Source organism: Maylandia zebra, linkage group LG4 (assembly GCF_041146795.1).
Source record: "Maylandia zebra isolate NMK-2024a linkage group LG4, Mzebra_GT3a, whole genome shotgun sequence".
NCBI lineage: Eukaryota > Metazoa > Chordata > Actinopteri > Cichliformes > Cichlidae > Maylandia > Maylandia zebra.
In genome coordinates this window covers 9,183,425-9,210,701 of record NC_135170.1, presented here as the reverse complement: position 1 = coordinate 9,210,701, position 27,277 = coordinate 9,183,425, and the positions used below count along the sequence as shown (strand labels likewise).

Sequence of the window (27,277 nt, the reverse complement as noted above, 5' to 3'; positions counted from 1 at the left end):
GATTTTTAATGAATTTTTGAAAATTGACATAATTCTACTGTATTGGCCGACTGCATTGGATACAAGTACCCTTTAATTTCTGAGGAATTCTACAGTAAATCTGGCTGAAACCTGGCACACAGGTACAGTAGGTGTCCTAGAGGAGGGATGTGTTGAAAGTTGGACATCAACTACTCAGGATGATTTTTAATGAATTTTTGAAAATTGACATAATTGTAGTGTATTGGCCGACTGCATTGAATACAAGTACCCTTTAATTTCTGAGAAATTCTACAGTAAATCTGGATGAAACTTGGCACACAGGTACAGTAGGTGTCCTAGAGGAGGGATGTGTTGAAAGTTGGACATCAACTACTCAGGATGATTTTTAATGAATTTTTGAAAATTGACACAATTGTAGTGTATTGGCTGTATTAGCTTGAATAAATGTTTCCATTAATTTCTGAGGAATTCTACAGTAAATTTGGATGAAACTTGGCACACAGGTACAGTAGGTGTCCCAGAGGAGGGATGTGTTGAAAGTTGGGCATCAACTACTCAGGATGATTTTTAATGAATTTCTGAAAATTGACATAATTCTATTGTATTGACTGTATTGCATTGAATACAAGTACCCTTTAATTTCTGAGGAATTCTACAGTAAATCTGGATGAAAATTGGCACACAGGTACAGTAGGTGTCCCAGAGGAGGGATGTGTTGAAAGTTGGACCTCAACTATTCAGGATGACTTTTAATGAATTTTTGAAATAAACATAATTGTAGTGCATTGACTGTATTGCACTGAATATGAGTTTACTGTGATTTCTGAGTAATATTACAGTAAATCTGGGTAAAAACTGGCCCAGAGGTAAAGTAGGTGTCCGAGAAGAGGATTGTGTTGAAAGCTTGGCATCAACTTTTAAGAATGATTTTTAATGAATTTTTGAATATGCAACCAGACTGTCACGATGGCTGTATTGGGCTGTTCCATTGTAATTTGTGTGCGCGAGTGCGTGTGACTGTTCACGCGCGTGCGTGTGTGCGCGAGTCTAGGCTTTCAATCAGGATATAAAGCGAAAAGGCGCTACCGTAAAGACTGGTGTAAAAGCGCAAGGAAATTTATGCGGCGGATAGGAGGCGGCTGGCTTGACCGCGGCTCACAAATGACGGCTCACTTTACCGCAGTATCAAACCGTCCTAGTCTCTGAGTTTTGTGATTCTTCATTTGCAGAAAATATCTCAGTTTGTCTCCTCCTTTCCCTCTGTAATCTAAAACAGAGATAATATGTCTTGGATAATTTGTAAGATATTTTTGTACTTTTTAAATATACGTTTTGTTTTTTGTTTCTTTAATTTGGAGTTGGAAAATGAGTTGAGCCGAATGCTTTGTGTCAAAGATGGTTGCCCTTCCAATGCATAGACTCAGCCCTGTAATAAAATCAAGACTTACATTTATTCTAATGGTCAGCACCTGTGAAGTATTGTAGTTGCAAAAGCTAAGTCCTATTCTATAAAAGTCAGTTTGGAAAACAGCCCTCAGCTCCCTTGACCTATAATCAGAGTAAACACTTACTGATGAGTAAGTAAAAAAACACAGTAAAGAGCTTAGGCAATAAAATTAGATCAGAAAATGAGCTTTGTCCAAAAGGTGGCTAGGATTTCCCTTAGAAATACGGTGAGGAGATTAGTATTTGGCAAGGGTTAGGAGTGGAGCCACTGCTCCTTCACATCAAAAGGAGCCAGCTGAGGTGTGTGCCTCCTGGGTAAGGTGTTTCGACCGGGCCTATCCTAACGGCAGGAGGTCCCGGAGTAGACCCAGGACCCACTGGAAAGAATATATCAATTATATGGCCTGGGAATGCCTTAATATTTCCCCAGATAAGCTGGAAGAAGTATCTGGTGAGAAGGTCTGGCGTTCCCTGCTTAGGCTCCTGCCCCCATGATCCACTGTCAGATAAGGTATATTTTCAATGTTAACTTTTATTGAAGTGGTTGTCATGTGTTTTCAAACAGTGTGCATCATTCACAATGCACGGCACATAGTGCCACACCTTTCAGTCGCATCTTATTTGCTTTTCGGATGTTAATTTTTCCCATTTTGATAATATATTAACATGTTTTGTAGTAACATGTTTTAATATCATTGGAGACGTTTATCATCAATGGGCGTCTCCCATTTTGACCTCAGGACTTCCAGACCATACTCGGCACAGATGTTTCTGTACACTATGCTAGCATCTTGCACCCTGCTGTTATGTGCTGGATTGTCTCAGGGGCATCGTTACATAGCCTGCACCTGGGATCTTGTCTTGTGTGAAAGACCCCAGCCTCTATGGATCTTGTGCTCAGAGCTTGTTCCTGTGCTGCCATGATTCGTGCCTCTGTGCTGTCTTTCAGTCCAGCTTTATCCAGTCACTGGTAGAGGAATTGGCTGACATCCAGAAATCCTATCTGGTGGGGGAGACCGGGGATAGTTGTAATGTGGGTCAGTTGTAACACTTCCAATTTCTCCAATCAGGGCTAAGTTTCAAATAATGTGACTCATCCTGTGCATGCCCAACTCAGTTCTGCTATCACATGTGAAAAATCAGCACATTTTGTCAAACACAGACAATTTAACACGAAAAAAAGTAATTTGTATGCCAAAAAGTAAGTTTTTCTACTTTATTTCAATTTCTAATAGCATTATCTGCTTTGCAGTTAAACTCATCAAACTTAAATTGTGTTATTTGTATGTCTATGGGGATATATTCTGTGTAGGTCTTTAGTGCTAATGTTTTAGCCGTTGGCTGTAATGTTAGCTAGTTCATGGCTATAGGAGTCTGGGTCAGTTGTAACAGCAACAGTCTGGGTTAGTTGTAACAATAATGCAGATGTTACAACTTACCACACTTTTACTTTAACTTATATTAAACAAGTTGGGGCAGCGACATCAGCGAGAGAGGTTCACTGGTCGCATTTGTATATGCGGTTAATGCCATTGGCAACACAATTCCTCCACTGTTTGTGTTCCCACACATACATTATGCAGACCTCTGTGTCAGAGATGGACCAGTAGGAAGTACTGGTAGTGGAAATAAGTCAGGATGGGTGCAAGAAACAGATTTCCTCATCTTTCTGAAGCACTTTGCAAACCACACCAAGGTAAGCCATGAAAAAAAGTAATGGAATTGCGATGCTGGTGAACAACTACATTTTTTCAGCTTCATTGTTATGTTCAAAATTGGTGCAAGAGTTGTAGGTTATAATGCCCACTGAGCCAATGAGGCCAAACTCAAGGAAGACCAACCAAAATTAATGAAATATTCAGTTTCAGAAAATTTTATAATTTGTCTTTTTTGGGGGGCTGGAATATGTTCAAAAGCTAGATTTCTGCATTCTGTCACACACACACACAGCTACATAAATGGATGTAAGTGCATTCATGTGTTGAATAAACAAAGATTACATGTTAATGTTTTGTTAGTACCCTTATTTCATTGTGTTACATTTTACCCCGGGATATGTTACAACTAACCCAGACTATGGGGTTAATTGTAACATTTCACTCTTCGTGTTTGAGGCCATACCATGCAATGGATAATTGTGCTGCAGAGAAAATAGCTGCACTATTTAATAGCAGAGACATGTAAATACTTTGCATTACATTTTGAATCCACTACCTTAAAAGAGCTTTAATTTACAGACAGAAATGTCAAAAATGTTACAACTATCCCCGGTCTCCCCTACATATTGTGCAAGGGCTTGTCCTCTCATGATGGTTCCTCCTCTTGCTCCTTTTTCTTAGGTTTCTACTGCCTGAGGTATTCACTGACAAGCTTCCTGATCCCAAATGGTTGAATTTGTTCATCTGGATGTAAAGTTTTCAGTGGGAGAAAAGTTTCATCACTCATCCAAGTGACTTCTTCAGTCTCAGCTGACTGCAGGTTTCCCCAACCTTACGTTTGCAATGACTGAAACTGGCCCACTGGCCCACTGGCCCACTGAAGGAACAATGTGCTGTGACAGGAAGATGGCGCCTTTGCTTGGCTTGACGTCTACCTGCCTACGCTGTATTGTATTTTATGCTTTTATATCAGCCCTGACGTTTAATATATGGAGCTATGCTGCTGTGATTTACGACCGTTCTTCCTTGCTCCACATCAAAGAGTCTATGGAATGTCTTTATGATGACTGGGACAGTTATAGAAAAACTTTCCCCCCACCATTTGTGCACTCTTCCACCTCACCGGATTACTTCTTGCTACCGGCGAAACGTGCCCTAAGCAATTCCAAGAAGAAATCAAGGAAAAGAGGCTGTAGGGCCGGCATCCAGGTACACATCAGACGAGCCTACAGATCGGAGATCTCCCGACTCGTCTGGAGGCGTCCCCGGTTTCTGCTGCCAGTTACCCTTCCGGATTTGATTGGAAACACGTACTTGCAGCCACTACAGCGTGGATCCTGCCAATCTGATGCTCTGGATTTTGCCGATTATCCCCCCACCACTGTGGCCTCACAGCCCGCATCGCACAACCGGTGGTTGGCCCCGCCGGTTCCGTGGCGCTGCTGGAGACCTCGCGTGCGGACACGGTGTTTGCTGTCAATTCCACTCCGACAAGCTGATGGGAAACCTGCGCCGCCAGCTTTTAATCGGATTGCGCTCTTGAACGCCCGCTCCATTGCAAACAAATCCTTCTCTCTGAATGAGCTCTTCACAAGGAAAAGCCTGGACTTTCTGTTTCTCACCGAAACATGGCAGAGGGAAGGCGAATTTATTCACCTAAACGAACTGCGTCCTGCAGACTGCTCTTACTTGAGCGCCCCCCGTTTAGGTCGCCGTGGTGGAGGTATTGCCGTTGTCTTTAAGGACAGTTTCACCTGCAGAGGTATGCAAACTGAAAACTATTCTTTCTTTGAGTCGCAAACAATTAAGGTGGGCTCTTCGAACATCTTTTATTGTGTTTTAGTCTATCGCCCTCCTGGCCCTGCTACTGAGTTCTTAAAGGATTTTATGGACTTCTTATCTTCTATTATCAAGCTGGAGAAAGTTTTAATTCTTGGGGATTTTAACATTCATATTGATGATGCCTCATCTAACTCTGCAGCTGAACTTCTATCTATATCTGAGTCTTTTAACTTTGTCCAACATGTCTCCGGTCCAACCCATTTAAAAGGCCATATCTTGGACCTTGTTTTTTCCTTGGGCCTCAACATTGGCAATGTGTTTGCTGAGGATGTACATTTGAGTGATCATAACTGTATCTTTGTTGAACTTAATTTTAGCTCTAAACAGACGCCTGTGAAGTTAAAAACTCATAGACGCATAATAACTGAGACTACTGCTGAGAGGTTCTCCATTATGTTTGACAGGTCTCCACTTTTTACCGGAAACGATGTAAATGTTCTTATTCAGTCTTTTAATAGGGAATGCACATCCATTTTGGATCAAGTGGCACCTATTAAAACAAGCTCGGCTTTACAAAAGAAGACATGCCCTTGGATAAATGAGTCTATCTTAAACTTAAGGAGAATATGCCGCAAAATAGAACGACTATGGAAGAAAACCAAACTTGACGTACACAGGCTCCATCTTCGAGATCTCATGCTCTCCTTAAATGACACAGTGAGAACTGTTAGATCTGAATATTTTCCTAGACTCATAAGAAAAAACAAGAGAAATCCCAAGTTTCTTTTTGACAAAGTTAGTGCTATTGTCTCCCCAGATGTGGTACCTTCAGATGTACACTCTAAAGTAGATAGTAATAAACTCCTCCGATTTTTTGTTGATAAGATTAACGACAACAATGCTAAAATCTCCCCAAAGCTTTCTTGTTCTCCGAGTCAGGCACTCCCTTTGTACTCCTGGTCAACTTTTACAACTGTAACATATGATGAAATAGCAGCCCTGGTTGACAAAATGAAGCCATCCGAGAGCCCCTCAGACATTATCCCCACTAAGCTTTTTATTAATGCCTTTGACACCATTGGTCCTTGGGTTGTGAACCTTTTTAATGTTTCTCTTCAGACTGGGGTGTTCCCCAGTTTTTTTAAACATGCCATTGTGGAACCAAGGCTCAAAAAACCCAACCTGGACCCAACACTACTTCAAAATTTAAGACCTATCTCCAAACTCCCATTTATGTCAAAACTCCTTGAGAAGGCAGTAGCTGTCCACCTTACGGCATACTTGGAGAAATAGACCGTTTTCAATCTGGGTTCCGTAAATTGCATTCCACTGAGACAGCACTACTGAAAGTTACTAATGATATTATGATGTCAGCAGACTCCGGAGAATACACAGTCCTGGTCTTGTTAGACCTTACCTCAGCCTTTGATACAGTCAACCATACCATCCTGATAAACAGACTGAGAGACCTGGTTGGGATGTCTGGCTCTGTTCTAGACTGGTTTTCATCTTATATATCTGAAAGGAGTTTTAGTGTGTCTGCAAACCAGATCATGTCGGAATCTACAGAGTTGTTGTGTGGAGTTCCTCAGGGCTCTGTGCTGGGACCTATTTTGTTTTTAATATACATTCTTCCTTTAAGTCAGATAATACAGCAGTTTCCTGAAGTATCTTATCATCTTTTTGCTGACGATATTCAGCGATATTATTCGTTTAAGCCTGCTGAAGCTCATAAGCTCTCCAATCTGATTGACTGTTTAACCAACATTAAACAATGGTTGAACAATAACTGCTTACAGCTAAACCCGGCCAAAACAGAAACTTTGATTATTGCACCAGGCAGTGCAATACCTGAAAAGGATAAGCGGAAGCAGATGGATGGATGGATGGATAAATAGACAAATGGCACCCTTACAAACTCCAGCTACAGCAGCATCTCAACGAGGATGACCCAGATTGGCGCACAGAATTTGCAGAATGGGCAAAACAAAAAGTGGAACAGGACCTTCAGTTCACGCAGAAGATTTTGTTCAGTGATGAGCATGCTAGCATGCTCTACCAAAAATAGTGCTTTGTTGTGTATCTGACGATCGAAAGCTAAACCAGTTCCCAGAGGTGGGTCGAGTATCCAGAACTTGTACTCAAGTAAGAGTATCATTACTTTAAAATATTATTACTCAAGTAAAAGTGATAAGTAGTCGTCAAAAAAGTTACTTGAGTAAGAGTAAAAAAGTACTTGGTGAAAAGGCTACTCAAGTACTGAGTAAGTAGCGAGTAACTGTTTGAAATGTCCGATTTATTTTATAAATAAATGCTATCAGACAAAGAAAAATAAATAAATATACAAATTTTAGTATTTTCAAAAGGAATATATGTAAAAAGATCCACAAAATAAGGCACAACAATTCTAATTTCAAGATTTCAGTTTTTCACAACGTAAAGCTTTTTCAAGCAAAACCCACAGTAAATATATTCGCATTTACAGCAGCCTCAGAGAAAACATTAGAACGAGGCAACTTCAACATAACAGACTACAGCTGATGCGCCAGAATGTCATACTAGGGCAGGGACGTGCAGAGGGGGGGGCTAGAGGGGCTTGAGCACCCGCCCCTTTCCCGATGAGTGCCCAAAGTGCCCTTTTGTTGAGGCAACTTTTAAATTTTTTTAATTAATTTATTGTCTCTTGAGGGGCACCAGGCAGGGATGCCCACTCTCCCCTTCACTATTTGCAATTTTTATTGAACCACTAGCAGCAGCAATTAGACAGAATTCAGTAATTAAGGGCATAAAATGCAAGAACGTGGAACATAAAATCAGCCTTTATGCGGATGATGTGTTACTCTTTCTCCAAAATTCACAAACCAATATCTCTGGGGTGATTGAATTGATAAACTCTTTTGCAAGAATATCAGATTACTCAATTAACTGGTCAAAATCTACAGTCCTACCGATTAATTGCTCCTTCCATAATTCCTCTTCTACACCACTGCAATCGGGAAATATAAAATATTTAGGTATTAATGTTTCTCCCAAGCTTGCAGATCTAACTAAATTAAACCATATCCCACTTTTAAAGAAGGTAGAAGATGATCTGGCTAGATGGAAATGTCTACCCATATCACTCATGGGAAGGGTTGCCGCTATAAAAATGATGGTCTTACCAAAAATAAATTATTTATTCTCAATGATCCCAACTAAACCGCCACAAGATTGGTTCAGATCTCTAGATTCATGTATGTCCAAATTCCTTTGGAAAAATAAACCCCCACGTATAAGCTTAAAAACACTACAAAAGACCAAGGATAAAGGAGGACTAGAACTGCCTAACTTTCAGCACTACTTCTTAGCCAACAGGCTTCAGTTTATCTCAGGATGGCTAAAACACACCCTCTTAGATGAACCTTGGCTAGATGTAGAACAAGCACTCTGCAATAATCTAGAGATCTCAGACCTACCATTTATCAGCTCAAACATCCAACGACATGAATGCTTTAAAAGCATCAACATCAGCTCTTCTCTGACAGCATGGTGGGAGTTTCTAAAATTGACGGCGTCTTCATTAATCCCATGCAAACGTACACCTATCTGGAACAACCCTGACATATTACAAAACAATAATATGATAAACTTTTCAGATTGGAGTGATAAAGGAATCAAATATTTAGAACATATACTAGAAGGAACAGAATTTATTTCATTTGACGGACTAGTTACACAATATGGGATCAACAAGAAAAGATTTTTAGAATATCAACAAATTAAATCCATAGTAAAAAAGAAATTTAAACCGGGTCAAGTTGAACTACAAACACCACCAAGTGTGGTTCAATTTCTTACTCTTAAACCCCCCAAATTACTATCCAAAATATACAAAATGCTTTCTAAAACAGATGAATCAATATCACTTCCTATTGCAAAATGGGAAGCGGATTTATCAGTTAACTTAGACCTAAACTTCTGGTCTCAGATTTGCTTAAAAACCTTTCATCTAATTAGAAATCCCAGTCTTCAATTAATTCAATACAAAATATTACATAGAGTGCACTATACAGGTCATCGGATGTTCAAGATGGGCTTTACGTCTACCAACAACTGCTCACACTGCCAAACCAATTCACCGGACAATTATATCCACGCTCTTTGGTTCTGTCCACCAGTTCAGAAGTTTTGGCGCGAGATATGTGAAGACTTATCGAAGTGTCTGAAATGTAACATTCCAACTTCCCCCTTAGTGTGTTTGTTGGGCAGCTTAGATAATGTCACTTCAGAAAAGAATATCGCCCATATGGTTTTCACTGCCCTATGCATAGCCAAGAAAACAGTCCTCATGAACTGGAAAAATAAAAATAATCTTAATTCTAACCAATATAGAAATTATCTATTAGATTACATTAGTCTTGATACAGCCTCTGCCACCACATCAGATCAATTGCTCTGGGCTCCTTTGATCAGCTCCATCACCTAGTGGGGGTGGGGGGTCATAGTTTGGTCCCGCCTTCACTGTTGTGATTGGTGTGGGGGTAGGGACAGGCTTAGGGCGTCGGGGGGTTCCCCGGAGGCATCTTCCTTGGGGGGCTCAACCCGGGGTAGCGGTCATGTCCGGTTAGGGGCTCTGTTGGCTCTCAGGTGACTGTTTCCTCGCGGCTGCGTGCAGCGGGGCTAGGGGAGGGTCTGTGCTGACGGACGTGGGTTACTGACCTGGTAGCCTGGCTGCCCCTGGGTGGGTCCGGGATGGGCGTGAGGTTCTGGGGGCGCTCCGTCTCTGGGCTGGGACCCGGACCGGGCCTCGGGGGCTTGGGTCCTGGTTGGTGTGTTGCCGGGGTTGTGGGCGGGTGGGTGCATGGGGGCCCAGCCCTGGAGCAGGGTGCCGCCGGTGCGTCGAGCCACCTGGGGGGCTCTTCAACTGGTGGGGGAGATTGTCACATCTTGCAGGAGCTTTCCTCTCCTCAGGAGCTCCCTCTGCAGGAGGGGGAGATACAGGAGAGGTGGAGGAAGATCTCAGCCTGGGTGTTTATTGTCTTATGTAGTCTGGAAGATGAGTGGATGGTGGGGTGGGTGCAGTTTTCTCTGTGGTGGGGTTGGGTGGACTGTCCCGGGCTCTGTGGGGCCGGGCGGCGCTGCTGCACTGGGCCCGGTCTGGATGGGCCTGGGCCCCCTTTCCCTGGCGGGTCGCGGAGTATGGGGGTGCCTACTGGGGTCAGCGGGGGAGCTGGCCCCAGGGAGGGGTCACTTGCCCCTCCCTTCCTTCCCTCCCCATCTCCAGCTGCCTCCCTCTTCCCGCTCCACCACAACCACCCACACATGCAGGGCCTTGGAGTAGGGGTATGTCACCAGGGTGCAGAGGAGGCTACCCCCCCCCCCCCCCCCCCCCCCCCCCCCCCCCCTCTGTCCCCTTCTGGCTGCCTCTGCCTCAATTTTATCCCACAACTTAGACATTCACATTACTCACACTCTCATTACACATACATATAGGATCTTGGGGGTGGGCACGATACACGGAGTCCAAAGTACCATCAGGGTGTACACCCCACCCCTGGCATCGTTGCCCACCTCTCAATTTTAAATACACGTAGACATTGAGGGCTAGCAGGAGGGACCATGCGCTTACCTGCTGCTCTCTGGCAGGTAGCTCCAAGCCCTCCTGGGTTTTAAATGCACCTTAGAACACACATGCATCAACATTACAATGAGCGGGTGGAGGGAGGTTTGGAGTCTTCTCTCACCCCCGTTCTCTGCGACCTGCTGGAGCAGGGGGGCTAGGACTAGGAGGAGGAGTTGGCCGTCCGACTGCGGTCTGGAGTGTGGAGCCTTCCTGCTGCTGCGGAGTCGGGGCGGTTTGCCTCCCCCCACCGCAGGGAAAAGGGAAACACCACCTGGGTCTGGGTGCAGTTCCCCCCTCCAGGGGCGGGGGCACCTAGACCCGGTTTGTAGAGTACGCTTGGGGAGTGTGATCGTGTGTACAACGTCTCTTTATGTCTGTCTCCACGTTGGTTGAGTGTGGAGTAAGTGCATATGAGAGCATGAGGGTGGGAATGGATGTTTGTATCTGTGTGTGCCTGTATGTCTGTGTCTATATGTCAGGTTGGGTGTCAGGCGCCACCTCTCTGGGGACATCTCAGGCCCTCCAAGGTTTGGAGGCCTATCTCCCCCTACCACCACTTCCCCTGCCAGTGGCGGACCCCCTCAGACATCGGTGCGTTGGTGGTTCTTTGTGTCCGGGGATGGGCGTCCAGGTACACACCGGCTCACTCCTTGGCGGCCGCTTATCGGGGCCTGGAGCCTGGGGCTCGCTCGGGCCACTTCGGAGGTGGGGTGCCCCCGGCCTCTCGGCCTGGGGCTCGGTCACTCAGGCGCAGCTGGCTGCCGGCGGAGCTCACGGGCGCGTCACTGCAACTCCCCCTGGCTTCTGCTCCGCGGCTGCTGAGTGAGCCCTCATCTGGGACTCTCCTCAGCTCTTTCCGGGACAGTGGCGCAGCTGCCCCTCTGTTGGTCTTCCTTGGTCTCTTGTGTTCTGGGGGCCTCTGGATGTCTGGAGTTTTGATCTCCTCCACACCTGCTTCACGCCCTGGAGGACGGGGCTGTGGCCCCCCCACACCCTCTAGCAGATTATTACATGAAGGAACCTTTTAAAAAACAAAAAACAAGCGCGTCCATGCTCACAGGTGTACACACGGGTGATCACACCCACAAACTACACCCTTTTTGGCTCCTACCTCAAAGCACACTGTGTTCTGTTGATCTTATGTGCTGCACAATAATGTTTAACATTTAGTATTTACTGTCATATTCCCATATATCATTGTGATGTTGTTTATTCTATTACTCTTGTTCTCTTCTGCTTGCTTTCTTTTTTCTTTCTCAGCAGGTGATCCAGGTGATTGATATATGCATTTTTTTTTCTCTGCCCGTTCTGTTGGTTTTTGTCTTTTGCCCTTCTCCCCCGTCCCTCTTCTCAGCTGTTTCTCTTTCCCTCTTTCTTTCTCCCCTTCTTTCCCCCAGTCAAGTCTGTCCCGTATTCAGTAAGTGAAAATAAAATAAACAATAAAAGGTGAATCAAATGGACCATTACGGCAAGGCTGGGATGGTCAGTTTGGTAAAGTAAATCCGTTGGGCATCTTTCTTTGCCTTTAGACAACAATTCTGATGGCAAAAGAGCCAAACGGGACAGGCCAAAAAAAAAAAAAAAAAAAAAAAAAAAAAAAAATTAATTAATTTATTTTTTTTATGTGTGTGTGCGTGCGGAGTCCTGTCTGTGCCCCTCAACAATAATATTTAACTATTAATCATAGTTTTGCTAAATAAAAGGCTCTGGCTTGCATCAGTCACATGATCACATTTAACCAATGATCGCCCTCGACGGCAGAACGCGCTGGTTACGAGCCGGGAACGAGCTCACAAAGAGCACGCGCATTTTTTGCGGTCCGGAGCTGTAGGAGAAACACAAGTTAACTCAGAGACACAGACTGATGCGACAAACCCAGTAAGTAGGTGTACAGCGTACACTGTAGTGTGTAGCACCCAGGAGTATTAGCTTATTACGTACACGTTGGTAAGCTGTCTTGTTGCAACTGACGAACTGAAACAAACGAGCGTGCTGTGTGTGCAACAGCGCGACAAACATTACCTGTCCTTTTATTAACTGCACAAGTAGTGCTGGTCATAGCTGCTGGCTACCTGGCTGTCATGGGTCTGTAGCTCTGTCACCGTTTTAGGGAACATATTTAGTTTTAAAGTAAGTTTCTGGGCATTTCCTGCCTTTCTGGAGGGATTATATTTCACTAAAAAACGATCTAATATGCATGTCCACATAATAATAATTATAATTATAATATATTAAAAAACACACGCTGTATTTTAAAGAACATACATTAAGAAGCAGATTATATTAGATTTATATTTTAAATAAGACAAAAGTTGGATTTTACAGCAGTAAAATGATTGTATCTCTACAGTTTAAAAATGTAATAAGCTTTGCCCTGCACAGAGTGGATAGTGAAACAAATGGAATCATCATAAATACATTATTTCATATTTATTACTTCCCCCTCCTCATTGCTTTATTATTGTAGCTCTAGTAATAAATAATAATGTAAGGATGCCCATAGTATATACAGTATTCTGAAGAAGGTCTAAAATGTCACTGTGTGTGCATGTGTGTGTTTTATTTAGCTGGATTTAAAAAAATATTACTCATGATATAACATTGTGCAGACATGGCTGGTAAGGACATGAGGAGGAAACAGTAGGAGCTGTATGAGGCTACTAAAGGCAGTGCTATAACATTTTTCTGTCATCATTTTATTATAGATTAAGTGCAAGAGTTGTTAGGTGTGGATAATTAGATTATAGTTTATTGCAATAGCAAGTTGTGCCTTGTTCTCAGATAGACAGCAAGTGGAGAGTGATATATGAAATGATGGGAAGGAAGGAAGAAGAGAAGCAAAGAGTGATTCACAGTAGGGCTGCTCAATTAATCGAATTTTAATCACGATTACGATCTGGGCTTTCAACGATCATTAAAAATGACTGAGCCGATTATTAGCCCCTCCCTCATTTATCCGCGACACCTTAAAGGCCGTCTGTGAAAATATTGTCGGGCATAAACCGGTCCGTGGCGCAAAAAAGGGTGGAGACCGCTGATTAAGAGGACCCGAGGGAAGCTCGGAAAGCTAAGCAGAAGTTATTTGGAGAGTGACTGCCGTTGGTTGAAAAGAGAGTTTAAAAAAAAAAAAAAAACTTCAGTGGTGTTGCACACTATTTTATATTATTTTTTAAAAGTTATTGTTAACCCTTTAAAGCCGGTCAGAGCAGCACGCTCCGTTTTGCGTAACTATTTTTAAATCCCTGTAGAATCTGAACCGTGTAAGCTAGCGCAATAATTTGTTTTGCATATGAAACCGGAGGAGTTGTACTTACATCTGATGCCATCAGCTTGTCCTAGGTCACGGTTTCGTTCCACATATAGCTTTGCAAAAATTGCATAAAAAGCGCTTGCAGGAACAAAAACATAATATTCCAGAAACACGCTTTGCCGTTCCTATCAGCTGTTCGTAACACTTCCCACAGTAAAATGATGCACATGCTGTTTTCTTTGCAAATTTGCATCATAGGATTGTTTTTTGTTTTTCCTGCAGTATATAAAAATTGCTGTATCTCCAAAATAAAACTATGAAGACACTCAAAATAAATTTCCTGTGGTGGGAAACTATTTTTTTGCAACTTTATTGTATTTAAAGTTTTGAGGGATAAACCTCTTAAATTTCTCCAAGTAGAAATATATGTAAACAAAACAAAAGCGATTTTCAATTTTTTTTGTAGTTTATTGCACTTTTTTGCAATTTATGTAATTACTATGGACTTAATGCATACATATTATTAAAATATGGGCTATAACAGTTGTATTGATGTATAGCAACTTGAAATGCTCCCACAAATGGCACTACAGCATGTAAAAAAAATAATAATATAAGCTCTGGTGGACTTGGTTCTATGGTAGGTCTTAAAGGGTTAAATAAATATCGTCAAATAATCGTGATCTCAATTTCAGTGAAAATAATCGTGATTATCATTTTTGCCATAATCGAGCAGCCCTAATTCACAGGCAGAGCCGAGTTTATGTCACAGTTTTTCGTTGCCTTATGGTTCCAAGCGCTGTCACCAATCTTTGCATTTTGTTATTATCTCATGACACTTGTTTAATCAGCTACCATCTCTCCTGTGGACTTTTTAATGTCTACAGTCTCAGATCAACACAGCCTTGCCCTTCCCATATTAGATTCTTGATGAATGTGTGTTGTTGTTATTCAGCATGGTTCAATGTGCCCCTTTTTAACTTTGAGCACCCGCCCCTTTAAACCTCTCTGCACGTCCCTGTACTAGGGGTGGTTCTTTTAAATACAAGGAGGGATTAAGTAAATCAGAAACAAATGACACAGAGATGCAAAAGGTACACAGCAAATCCAGCATGTCCAAATTAACACTGTCGGATTTGATTTCAACACTATTAAAGTGTCTATATGGGTCCACACCAGAGAGTGTTAATTTAACTCTTTTTGGAGAGTTGGTACGTTAACTCTGATTTAGTGTTAAACACCAAATCTGTCTGGAGTTGACAATTTAACACTTGGTGTTAAGAGTTTATATATTAACTCTCAAAGAGTATTTTAGTTTAACTACGTAAGAGTTATCTTCTAATTCATTCTAAAAAGCGGGAATTTTACTGTTCTGAACTTCTATAAATTTCTTTTGGAAATAAACATTTACTAAAAAGATGCAGTGGTTTTTGAAAAACATTTATTCTGAACTGTGCACCACAATTTCAAAACATTTTCTGAAAGATGTAACAGTATACATAGGGCTGCTCGATTATGGCAAAAATGATAATCACGATTATTTTCACTGAAATTGAGATCACGATTATTTGACGATATTTATTTAACCCTTTAAGACCTACTATAGAACCAAGTCCACCAGAGCTTATATTATTTTTATTTATTTTTTTTACATGCTGTAGTGCCATTTGTGGGAGCATTTCAAGTTGCTATACATCAATACAACTGTTATAGCCCATATTTTAATAATATGTATGCATTAAGTGCATAGTAATTACATAAATTGCAAAAAAGTGCAATAAACTACAAAAAAAATTGAAAATCGCTTTTGTTTTGTTTACATATATTTCTACTTGGAGAAGTTTAAGAGGTTTATCCCTCAAAACTTTAAATACAATAAAGTTGCAAAAAATAGTTTCCCACCACAGGAAATTTATTTTGAGTGTCTTCATAGTTTTATTTTGGAGATACAGCAATTTTTATATACTGCAGGAAAAACAAAAAACAATCCTATGATGCAAATTTGCAAAGAAAACAGCATGTGCATCATTTCACTGTGGGAAGTGTTACGAACAGCTGATAGGAACGGCAAAGCGTGTTTCTGGAATATTATGTTTTTGTTCCTGCAAGCGCTTTTTATGCAGTTTTTGCAAAGCTATATGTGGAACGAAACCGTGACCGAGGACAAGCTGATGGCATCAGATGTAAGTACAACTCCTCCGGTTTCATATGCAAAACAAATTATTGCGCTAGCTTACACGGTTCAGGTTCTACAGGGATTTAAAAATAGTTACGCAAAACGGAGCGTAACCGGCTTTAAAGGGTTAACAATGACTTTAAAAAAATAATATAAAATAGTGTGCAACACCACTGAAGTTTTTTTTTTTTTTTTTTAACTCTTTTCAACCAACGGCAGTCACTCTCCAAATAACTTCTGCTTAGCTTTCCGAGCTTCCCTCGGGTCCTCTTAATCAGCGGTCTCCACCCTTTTTTGCGCCACGGACCGGTTTATGCCTGACAATATTTTCACGGACCGGCCTTTAAGGTGTCGCGGATAAATGAGGTAGGGGCTAATAATCGGCTCAGTCATTTTTAATGATCGTTGAAAGCCCAGATCGTAATCGTGATTAAAATTCGATTAATTGAGCAGCCCTAAGTATACATGTTCTCACTTTCATTAGAATTTTGTTTATCAAAAGGTCTGACATGGTAAATGCAAATAACAGCATTCTCATCACTTATTTCTTCAATACAATATGCATGTCCTTCATTCATCCCTTTGTGGAACTTCAACGCACTTCTGCTCTCCCCCATATTCCATCTTCACAAGCATATCCTGTGCGGAGATCGAATAAAAATTAGTTGACACTAATTAATGGCACAAATAATCCAGTAAACAATTGCAGCACAGTAAAAAAAAAAAGGAATCCTCTTTGAGCCATTACTTGTGTAAAGTATTTTCCCAAAAGACAAGGACACAGGCAACAGGTAATACTGAACTAAATGTAAAACCTCAACCTTTTTAATTTTTACCTAAACCGTGTGCACAAAACTCTGGAGGGATCTAAATGCTACCGTAGAATCGAGTCAGGACGTCAGCTACTGCTGTTTGCTCGTTTTTTGTTTTTTTTTATGGGGCTTCAAGTAGGCTTCAAGTAGCACCATTATACCAACATTTCACATTCTAGACATTGTTTTAGGTGTATTTGACCAAACGTTTGACTGAAAATTCACATGCAAGCTTTTTTCAAGGCTGTGGTATTTGCCCGCAAACAATACCTTTCAGCTAGCTAAAACAGAATATTATGCTATCAGCGAGCAACATGGCTAATGCCTTTCACACAGCTTTGTCTCAACTCCAAATAGCCACAGAAGTAAAAGCTAATAACAATTGAAACAATCTTTGAAAAAATACTTACCAAGCATGGCAAACAACTCAAATATGTAGAGCAAAATGTTCTGAAACGGCTACACTTCAGCTTCGATTGGAGCCGTGCTGAGGGCGGAGTCTGCGAATTTACTCTGTTGGTGTCATAGCCCCTCTAGGAGTTCAGAGTTAAGAGGTCAAGAGTTAATGTTTCCATTGTAACACCTCCAGATTTGACAGAGAAACACTCATTTTTAACACTCGATTTTAACTACTATCATTTTACACCTCAGAGTTACATTAAAAGAATGTGACTCTGCTTAGAGTAAAATTAACTCTACTTTTGCAAGGAGACTATTAACACCAAAAAATTTAACACTTTTGAATTTGCTGTCAGGAAAAGTTTATTCCCAAGGCGGACAGCAGGAATAAAAAAAAAACAAAAAACAAAAAAACACACACACACACACAACACACAACACATCTGTGCTAAAATTCCACAGGAATAGACATTCTAACAAAACTATAAAATGTTCTTTGTATACTAAAATACCCTGAAGTATAGACAGTGGATTAACACAATGTAATATGAGAACACTAAAAACATGCAATACAAACATCAGAATGAAAATATTTCAAATAAAAACTACACTCAACTACAAAGAGCTGTATTGACTTTGACTGACAGCTTCTTGATCTGAGGAAAGCCATGCAATACATCCATACCTCCAGTGAATGGACATGAAAGGTACCTCTCCAGCTCCACTGCTTCTGGATTTCCTGACCCCATGGACCCAAAGAAGTCATCTTCATCAGATAGGCTGCTGTTTGTGCTGGCCTCACCCAACTCTGTGTCTGATGAAGGTCAGACCTGTGGAAAGATATATGGTTAAGTCTGTGCATTAGTCTGCTGTATAGACTGCCGAGCTGCTGATGTTTGGCATGAAAAATTTTATCACACCGGAGATGTTTTTTCCCCCTAACTTTTGTCAGCCTTTTTTCCCCCCAACTAACACTATAATCCCAAATCACAGTAACAAGAAAAGTCATTATAAGTCAAAATCTAGTGGCTCACAATTTAAGAGCTCAGGGTCTTTCATCATTTCTCCAAAACGCTTCTGGATTCCATCCCGCAGCGCATCAACAAGAGGTCTACACATTTTGCAAGATGACTCCAGCTTCCTCAGCTTCTCCAGCAACTGGTAAAGTGTTGGCAGCAAGAAGCCCATGTGCACAGATGATTCCCCTTGGAGGATATTAAGGGCCATGGCAACAGGCTTCATCACAGCAGTGTACGCAACCAAAAATCCCATTTCAGCAGATTGAATCTAAAAAAAAGTGTAAAAACAGAAATAGATCATAGCCATTTCTACAGCAATGTAATAACTGTCTTTAAAATTTGCAAATGATTGCAAAATGCGACAGTAAAACTATAAGTAATTGATAATATTTACATTTTTCAGTGTCAGTCAAAGTCACTTAAAAAAAAGGGGTGGATTCACACATTAGTCACAATTTAATATTTAAAAACAAGTTCCATCAACTTACATCTTTACCTTTAATGCCGTGCAAACATTGTGGATTGTTTTCTCTCCTTGCTCTTTATGAATGCGCACAAATCTTTCCACAGCAAGGAACAGGGAGCTCCAACGAGTTTGATTGGGTCGAAGAAACTGCAACTTGCACTCACGTTCCACTCTTTCATAAGCCATGATTGACCTGCTGGTTTTATTCCACAGAGCATGACATTTTGCAAAAGCAGACCGAGACAGTCTCTTGTATGTATCATTGGTAGCTTCTGCAGCAGTGGCATCAACTGTTGATATAAGATTGAGTAGATGACATGCACACTTTTGGTGCCTTGGAAGCTGGTACTCCAGACCTGTGTTATCATCCAAAACGGCAAACACATCTTGATACTCCACCTCTAACTCACTGTCTTCTGCATCATCAAGGACAGGCCCACTATCCTCCTGCCAATTGGTTGTTCCTTCCTCTTTGTCCTCACCATATAATCGAAAGGCCTTCAAGAAGTTTGAACCACTGTCTGTTGTCGTCCGGGTGACCTTTTCTCTGATGTGATACTCTGAATGGATTTCCTCTAATGGAGCAGCAAGAACATCAAATGTGTGTGAACCTTTAAGAGGTCTACAAGCCAGTGCAGCAGAATGCCTTTCTAAAGAGATATCATCTATCTAGTGACAAGTCACTCCTAAGTAGCTATACTGTCTGGCAGACCAGCAGTCTCTTGTGGTAGCAACATAGTTCATGCAGTGCTCAGTTTTTTGATGATTATGCTTTTCATGTTCTTCACAGCGTCTTGTATTTTTGAACACATTTTCCTTGTCATTACTGTACACTGAGGTTGCAAGGTTTCCATCATAGTCTTGAAGGATGATGTCTCAACTATAGAAAATGGTTGGTTGGCCTCACATACAAACGTAAGCAGAAGCTTGTCAAATGCTGCTTGTGTTATTCGCCTAGAGCCAGTGAAAGAGTCTGTAAGTTTTGCGTTCTTCATAGGTAGCTCGGTAGAAGAGGATGACTTTCGTTTTCTGTGGCTGTCCATTAATTCCGTATACATCCTCAATTTGTTGGAGTGAACCCTCTGTTGGCAGAAAAAAATAGACCATGAAATGACATGTGACTAAGCAATTTCTATACAGTTCTTAGAAAAAAAGAGGGAAAAAAAGATGATCCCGTATTTTTAACCCTCCTGTCATGTTCAACCCCCCACCCATTGACTGAACGACCAAATGAAAGGCCCCCTGAACGACCCACTGGACGACCAAATGAAAGGCCCTCTGAATGACCCATTGACGCACCCACACAACTGAATTTAGTGGTGAAAACTGTTTGTTATGGTAATTTAAGAGCTGTTAAAACAGACCAGTCAATTTTGACAGGGAACACTAAAGTAAGGGGTGGGGGGGTGAATGCGACCGGAGGGATAAGTGGGCCATTCAGTGAGTGGATTCCAGTTTATTTCCTATGGCAGTTACTTTTGTCCGGGAACACCACAGGTGTAACAATGCTGATTAAAACACTCAAAATTCAATGAAAGAGGTGATCATTACTTTTATATGTTCAAGTGCATAGTGCAGAAGATATCATTATGCAATCAGATGTAAAACACAATATTTATGAGTGCTTTAAGTTGTGAATTGGATAGATTTGACCGGAAGACTACAGGAAGGAAAGAGAAACAAAGTCATGCCTACATTACATGGGTTTCCACTTAAAAAAGAAATTCCAGATTAAGTTCAAAACAAGAACGTATGCAAAGCTTAGCAGTGCTAGTCAATAGATTTTCCTTCAAAAAAAACAAAACAAAAGAAAAAACCTTTAGCTTTCCCTCATAAACTTCGACACCTTATAACTGTACTTCTCTGAAGTAAGAGTCAGGACAAAAAGTCAATTGTGGAGAAAAGAAAAATATTAAAACTGTCACGGCAAGCCGTGTGGAATATGAAATAGGACCCAAAATGCAGACTGCTTAAGTGGAGGATGAGCTTTATTTACAACCGGATAAGAACAACAAAAGGGGTGGCGAGAAACAGAACGGTAATAACTCTAAACTGGGAAAACTAAACTAAACACGAAACCAGAACACTAATGAGGGTACCTTGCAGGGAGAATGACCAGGAAGCTGGAGGAATAAACACAGAATGGCGGCGAGGAAAATAACGCAGACGAACCAGCAACTACCATGACAGAAGACACAACTTAAATACACCCAGAGAACACAGGGAGATTACACGCAGGTGGGGAACACAGCTGGGAGTGATTATCATGACGAGACTAGGGAGGCAAACTGAAAACACTCACATAAGACGCAGACCTTCACAATAAAACAGGAAACACATACACGCAATGACATAACACACCAACTTAACACAGACTGGGGGACACAGAACATAGGAACATGAACAAAAGAATACAAACACCCAAGGTAACCAAAACCACAGAATACTAATAGACTAAACATAAACACGGAGTCACAGACTCCGGACCATGACAAAAACGGCTTAATTACTATTAGATTATTCTGTTATTATATGTTACCTTATATATGTAATCAAAGTAGTTGAATTAGAATACTGCTGTAGATCATATTATACCCTTTAATATAGAGTGTGTGAGCTGTATGTAGTTTAGTTCTCGTTATACTTTTGAGTTAACAGAACATATTCACTTATTAGTTTATTAGATAAGTGTGCATCACTCTGTATCCTTGATCTGCTGTGAATGTGTTACATGCTTAATTGTTGAATCATGAAGAGAAGATTGTAAGCAGGAGACTCTGTGTCTAAGATAGGGGAGATAGACAGACCACATTCCACACCCCCACCTTACAGAAAGCAGAGAGACAACTGCCGAGGTCATAACTTAGGCGCTGTAACAGAGAAAGAATGTGATGTTTTGGCTTTTACGACTAGATGGGGGCCACTAGAGACTATAAAAAGCTGAGCAACCCGTCACCATTTTGAGACTTGCTGTGACCCTCTTCAGGCATGTCTCCCCATCATGATGGTCCTTATGCTCTTAAGTGTTGAATTGTATGGAAATAAATGATTGTTGATTGAGCATAAATACACCGAGTATTGTCCTTCCTTCAGCCCAAAGATTCAAAGAATTGGGAGATTTCAACAACTTGGTGCCGTGACCCGGATCTTTGGTGTGCTGAGGAAGTGCAGATTTGGCTTTTGGTGAGATCGTGGGGCGAGGTGAACAGAGGACCGGTCCAAATATAAAAAGGTAAGCACAGCCTGTTGTATTTTAAATACCAAATGTGCATATTGGGCTTTCCAAATTAATCTGTTCACTGAGTCACATGTATTTTCACATTAAATTTGTCGGTGTCTGGTTTTTGGCGCGAGATACTAACAACATAAGTTGAGGCTGAATTCCAGTGTGTTAAATAAACTGCTTCTACCGAGAAACTAATAAGACACTACGTTGAGCTAGTTGCAGTAAACTGCTTCTACCGAGAAACTAATAAGACACTACGTTGAGCTAGTTGCAGCCACTTTACCTTCCACATTTAATTTTGTCTAATACTGGCTTCTGTAGCAATAATACATTAGAATTTCTTCTGAAGACGCGGCCATTAGTTCAGTACATTGAAGTCGAGGTTTGAAGTTTGTTTATGGTGTCAGTTACGTCCTGGCTCTTGCCGGCTATGAAATAGAAGTTGATTTAAGGAAAAGCAGATGCTGGCTCACGGTGCAGTTGAACGCTGGCAACGCAAGAGCGAAACACGTCCGTAGGTTTGGTTTATGATACGGCCGTGTTCCGGTGGTGTGGCCGTGAAGTGCAGTAGTGGTTGGTGCTAGTTTTAGTACATTGAATAGAGGTTTGACGGTGGTTTGTGGCGTCAGTCGAGTTTTTTAAGGGCTGCGGTCATAAAACAAAGTAAAATTTTACTTGCCAAGAAGTACATAGAGCAAAACCTGGTTTATGATGTCAGGTATAACTTCGGGGATGCAAGCATCACTTTTATGATGCGACTTTGCCCCGTTGTGGCGGTCATAAGCGCAGAGAAAGGGGTATTTTGGTCTATGGTGCAGTGTGCTTTAAGAAGATCTAACAGTTGAGCTCAGAGGTTTCTGTGCAAATTTCTGCTGATGAGAGGCGCTCTCTGTGTGTCTCACTGATGGTGAAACGCGCTGTGTGTGTAAGGCGCGCTCTGGCTGTGTGTGAGGCGCGCGCTGAGTGTGTTTCTGTGTGTGAAGTCTGAACACAGTGACAGTGACGGTTGATGTGTTTGATTAGGAGGACGCTAGAGCAAAGACACATTTTAGGATCAAAGGTTGATGCCTAGTGTACCTGTGGAAATAATTTTGTTCAAGGTGTGGCGACCCTCCTGGTCGTGGACGCGCGGCCAGGCCCAGCGGCGTCTGGATGCCAAGGTGGCAACTTGGGAACTGAGGACTCCCGCATTAGCTACGGAAATAACACTGGAACAGCCGCGTAATCACGGGTTCACATTTATTCCGGACTAGAACAAGACACATTTTGCGAACAAAGGTTGAGTCTAGATTAGTAAAGAAATATAAAAAGGTTGAATTCCTCGTTTCAGTGGTTGAAATTGTTGTGTGCCTGTCCCCTGACGAGTGTGAAATTAAATAAAGAGGGAATTTGGAGCCACATAGAGATAGACGAGCATAATTGGGTGTATTACTCTGTGGTGTAATAAAAATAAAAAAATTAAAAAAGAGAGATAGTAAGAGGTGTGTAGTGGAGAATTATGACGCTGTCAAGGTAGGCGTGTTGCCTGCTTATCTGTTTAACAGTGATGAAAATGAAATTAAATAAATCTCTTAGTGTGTTAATACAGGAAGCTGCGGACCTGGACCAACTGCCCCCACAAGCACAGCGGCCGAAGCAAAATTATAGGTAATGGGAACCACACCCAGCACGAATCAGCAGCTGTGAAACAGACAGCAGCAAGGAGAGAATTAGAGGAGGAATTAAGAGAAGTTTTTAACTCGTAAAATTGGGGCCAACGGACTTGTGGAGGTTGGGAAGGCGTCCGGAGCATCACAACAAAAAGGTGAAACAAAAACACACACAAGCAGAGAAATCTGAGAGAAAGGCTCCTTTTAAGGTAACGCCTAGTTTGAGAAAAGATAAAATTAACCTGCCTGCCTACAAATGCACACACATGCAATGAAGAAACAGCTTACACTCATGAACATGTGAAGATTTTCCACCAAGGCTAAAGCAGCGAAACTTAACATACATCTGTTGTTAAAGGATAAATACATTACTGACAAATAAACTCTCTGGGTTGCAGGACAACAATTTAACTTCAAAGAAAAAGACACTGGTCTGACCAACCAGTGAAGACATGACAAATTTAGGGGTTAAAAGATTCAAATTGTGACATGTTTTCTGCTGATTGATTGATACAAGTGATTACTGAATGAAAGAAAATTTCTTTTTGGGCTTTTAAACATGATCTTAAGAATTTTAGCAAGGTGCATGTTGTCCTGTCAACTTGGTGGGTCATGAGTGGATTATATGGTGAGAAAAAAAAAAAAAAAAAAGGGGGGGAGAGAAGGCTGACACAGGGCCTGCCCCGTTGTTTCTCCCCTCTCGTTGTAATACAGCCAACACAACATCATTTTCCTGTTCGTTTGCTTTTGTTTTTGTCTGTTTTTGTTTTTTGTTTTTCTCTATATATGTTTAATTACAGGCTGCTTTGCCGGCCCTGAAAGCCGAGGCTGACTGGACTCCTGCTCTCCCCATACGTGACCCTGACCAAATGCTGCAACAGCTGGACCCACAACAACGACCTGAAAAAGTCAACAGTGCTGCAGGAATGTGATCTCATGCAGCAGAGACAGAGGGCACTAAACCTAAGGCCCGTTTCACTACACGGGGGAAAATTCCCAGACTGCGTCAGCTGACAGAGCTGTGACAAGACGCCCGCCAAGCCCGAAGGAAAAGTAAGGCCGAGCAAAAGAATGCTGACCTTGATAACGCTGCATTTACACTGTGCAGGACAGTGATGGACCAACACGGATGATCGGGCAGCAAAAAGGGCGTGACCGACACCGGAGGAGTAACTGAGGTCGGAAGGCACCTCAGAATGGACAAAAAACACAGAAGAAGATGCAGGTTTCACCTGCGGTGAGCATGGACACTGGAAAAAGGACTGCCCCAATTGGGGTCAGAACCAGGACGGACTGAACTTTGAGCAGCAGCAGCAGCAATGGTCGCAAACAAACTGAAAAGGAGGAGGGCAGGACCCCAGGGCATGCTTCAGGCCGTGGTTTACCCAGAACACCAGAACAGGAAAGTGATGAACACACACACACACACACACACACACACACACACGTCTACAAACACACAGATTCAGAATGAAGTGAAATACACACATGAACACGTGCACTCGTTGAGTGAGTGAGAAATGACACACACACACATACACACACACACACACACATTGGAATGCTGATTCACTGAGAAGTGATGCACACACATACACATGCACACGCTGATGCAATGAAGAATGCTTTGCTTATGCTGATATGCAAAATGCTGCACACAAACATCCCAATGCATAATTTTTATGAGGAGCCATTGATTACCATTGATTACTTAGAATGTGTTATATGTCACTCAGAGGGCATTTATGTAGATTTTAGGAATAAGGTCTAAAACGGTTTGGTTATGAAAACAATGTCTGTGCGTGATGTCTGTTTATGGCTCAAGGCCTTGACTGAATTCTTTGCTGTGCTTCACACAGCCCTGATGAGGAACAGTGGCACAGAGTGAAAAATGATGAATTAATAGTGTAAGTTTAGGTTGGAGTACGGCATTTTCTGTGATTGAAATTTAATTCAAGGAGGAACAAAAGGTGTTACGGCACCTGAGCTTCTCATCCCCACACAATATTGTCCCGGCAGGAAGCAAAACGTTCCTGTGAATTTCTGGTTGATTTTTTGGTTTTGCTTAGCGCTAGCTTGATGTTATCAGTGAGCTTTGGCTTGTGTTCTTTCTCGTAAGCGAGAGAGGGATAGTTTTATGCTTGGACATGTCTGCAACGGGCCCTAGTTTGTGTTATTTCTATTAGTATTTTGTTGGTTACGTCTGTTTTCGTTTTTGTTACAGTGCACTGAAGAAAAAACATCTGAGAGGTGTGATCCGCCGGTGGTGATATGTTGATATTTTGTGAGTTTATGATTTAACAATCCGCTCTTTAAACCAGGCCTGAAAGATTGAAATTTAAAGCGCTATGAAATATTATTACTGTAAACAGTTGCAAAGTGTGCTTCTCCATGATTGTAATTGGCTTGGGAGAAATTCACTTATAGGGAACACTGATCTAAAAGGATTGCACCGAGTCAATCCGGTCAAAAAAGAAAAAAAAAACAACAACAAGGAATTGTTTTCCTTTTAAAATGATGACGTCATCTTGCTGATGATGGATGCTCGAATAGGGTGCGCGAGAGACTCCATTATCAGCAACATCTGGTATGAATGGGTGTGGAGGTATGCATGTGAATGGACTGTGATGGACTGACGACTAAAAGTTTTGACTGACTTGATACTGAGACAATGACTGCATCAACTTTAGGATTAATAAATGCCAATAAACAATTCACCCAGCGGACAAGAGAAGGGTGGATGCTTCGCTTTGTTTTGTTTTTTCAGGAGCAGGAGGATAAGAGAGGCTGGAGGAGGAGACTGTGGCTTCACATGAGAGTGTGGAACTGCAGACTTAACTCTTGGGTTGGTAATGCTGAGTTACTCTTGTTTGCATTAAGAAAACTGTGCTATATTAGCTGTGTTTTGATTAAGGTATCATGTTATATTATTGGGAATGCCAAATGCTACAGTGGAGAAAACTATTGATATCACTCATGACTGGAATATGTTACTATTAACCATAGCAGGCCACTGTAAAAAGTCAATTAAATTTTATAGAGGAAAATCGCCAAAACTTTAACAATACCTATGAATGACTTGCCACATTCAGAATAGAGATATGCAATAATGAACATTGGTCCACGTGATTTAGGTTCTCACTTGAAATAGTAAGTTATTAAATGTAGAATATAATTGACAGGGACATTTGATAGGATGTGGTACTGCAAAAGAACAAGAGCAAAGTAAATAAAGAAAATATTGTGTTTAGTTTGGATAAATTCAAATTAAAATGTACCATTACACTCAGAGGATCAATATGAAATAAAACATATGCAAAATTTGTATGAAGTACATGACTGATAACTGTTCTGTCCTGAGCTTTTGTTTCTATAGCACCCACTTGACCACACCAACAGTTTCTCGCCACCAACAGGGGGTATTTGCAAAGAATAGGGAGGAATATCATCACAACTGGGAAAGGTAAGCCCCGACGGGGGTGATGACACCATAACTTTCACTTATGGTCAAATTCTTAAAATTTGACCCCAAACTTGAAAATTCTTCAAACATTTAGAGACAGAGTGGATAAACATAATGTCGCAAACCACATAAGGATGGAGCATTTGAATCAATAAGATGGTGAAATAACAGGCAGTAAAATGTGGATAAGGTTGATTATGTTTATTCGAGTGTGCAGAGGAGTCAATTCCCTTCACAAAGTTTATAAATTCACTTGAACAAAACTAGGAGCACCCGGTGCTGCAAGAGTTAATAGTCACAATATCCAAGGACAAGCACAAGAGCATGACTGATATGATGGGACTGGG

General features: G+C 41.5%; 1 long non-coding RNA gene across 2 annotated transcripts; it reads right to left on the bottom strand.

The window, feature by feature from the left end:
• Window positions 1–16,400: 16,400 nt before the first annotated feature.
• On the bottom strand, window positions 16,401–22,332 carry LOC143418324 (uncharacterized). 2 transcript variants are annotated; one of them, XR_013098268.1, is made up of 4 exons: window positions 18,615–22,332; window positions 18,142–18,394; window positions 17,119–17,937; window positions 16,401–16,535 (listed from the first exon to the last, which is right to left on the bottom strand). It is a non-coding gene; the product is annotated as an uncharacterized LOC143418324 (long non-coding RNA). The 2 variants fall into 2 exon arrangements; XR_013098269.1 differs by having other exon boundaries at window positions 18,623–22,332.
• Between the last annotated feature and the right edge of the window lie 4,945 nt (window positions 22,333–27,277).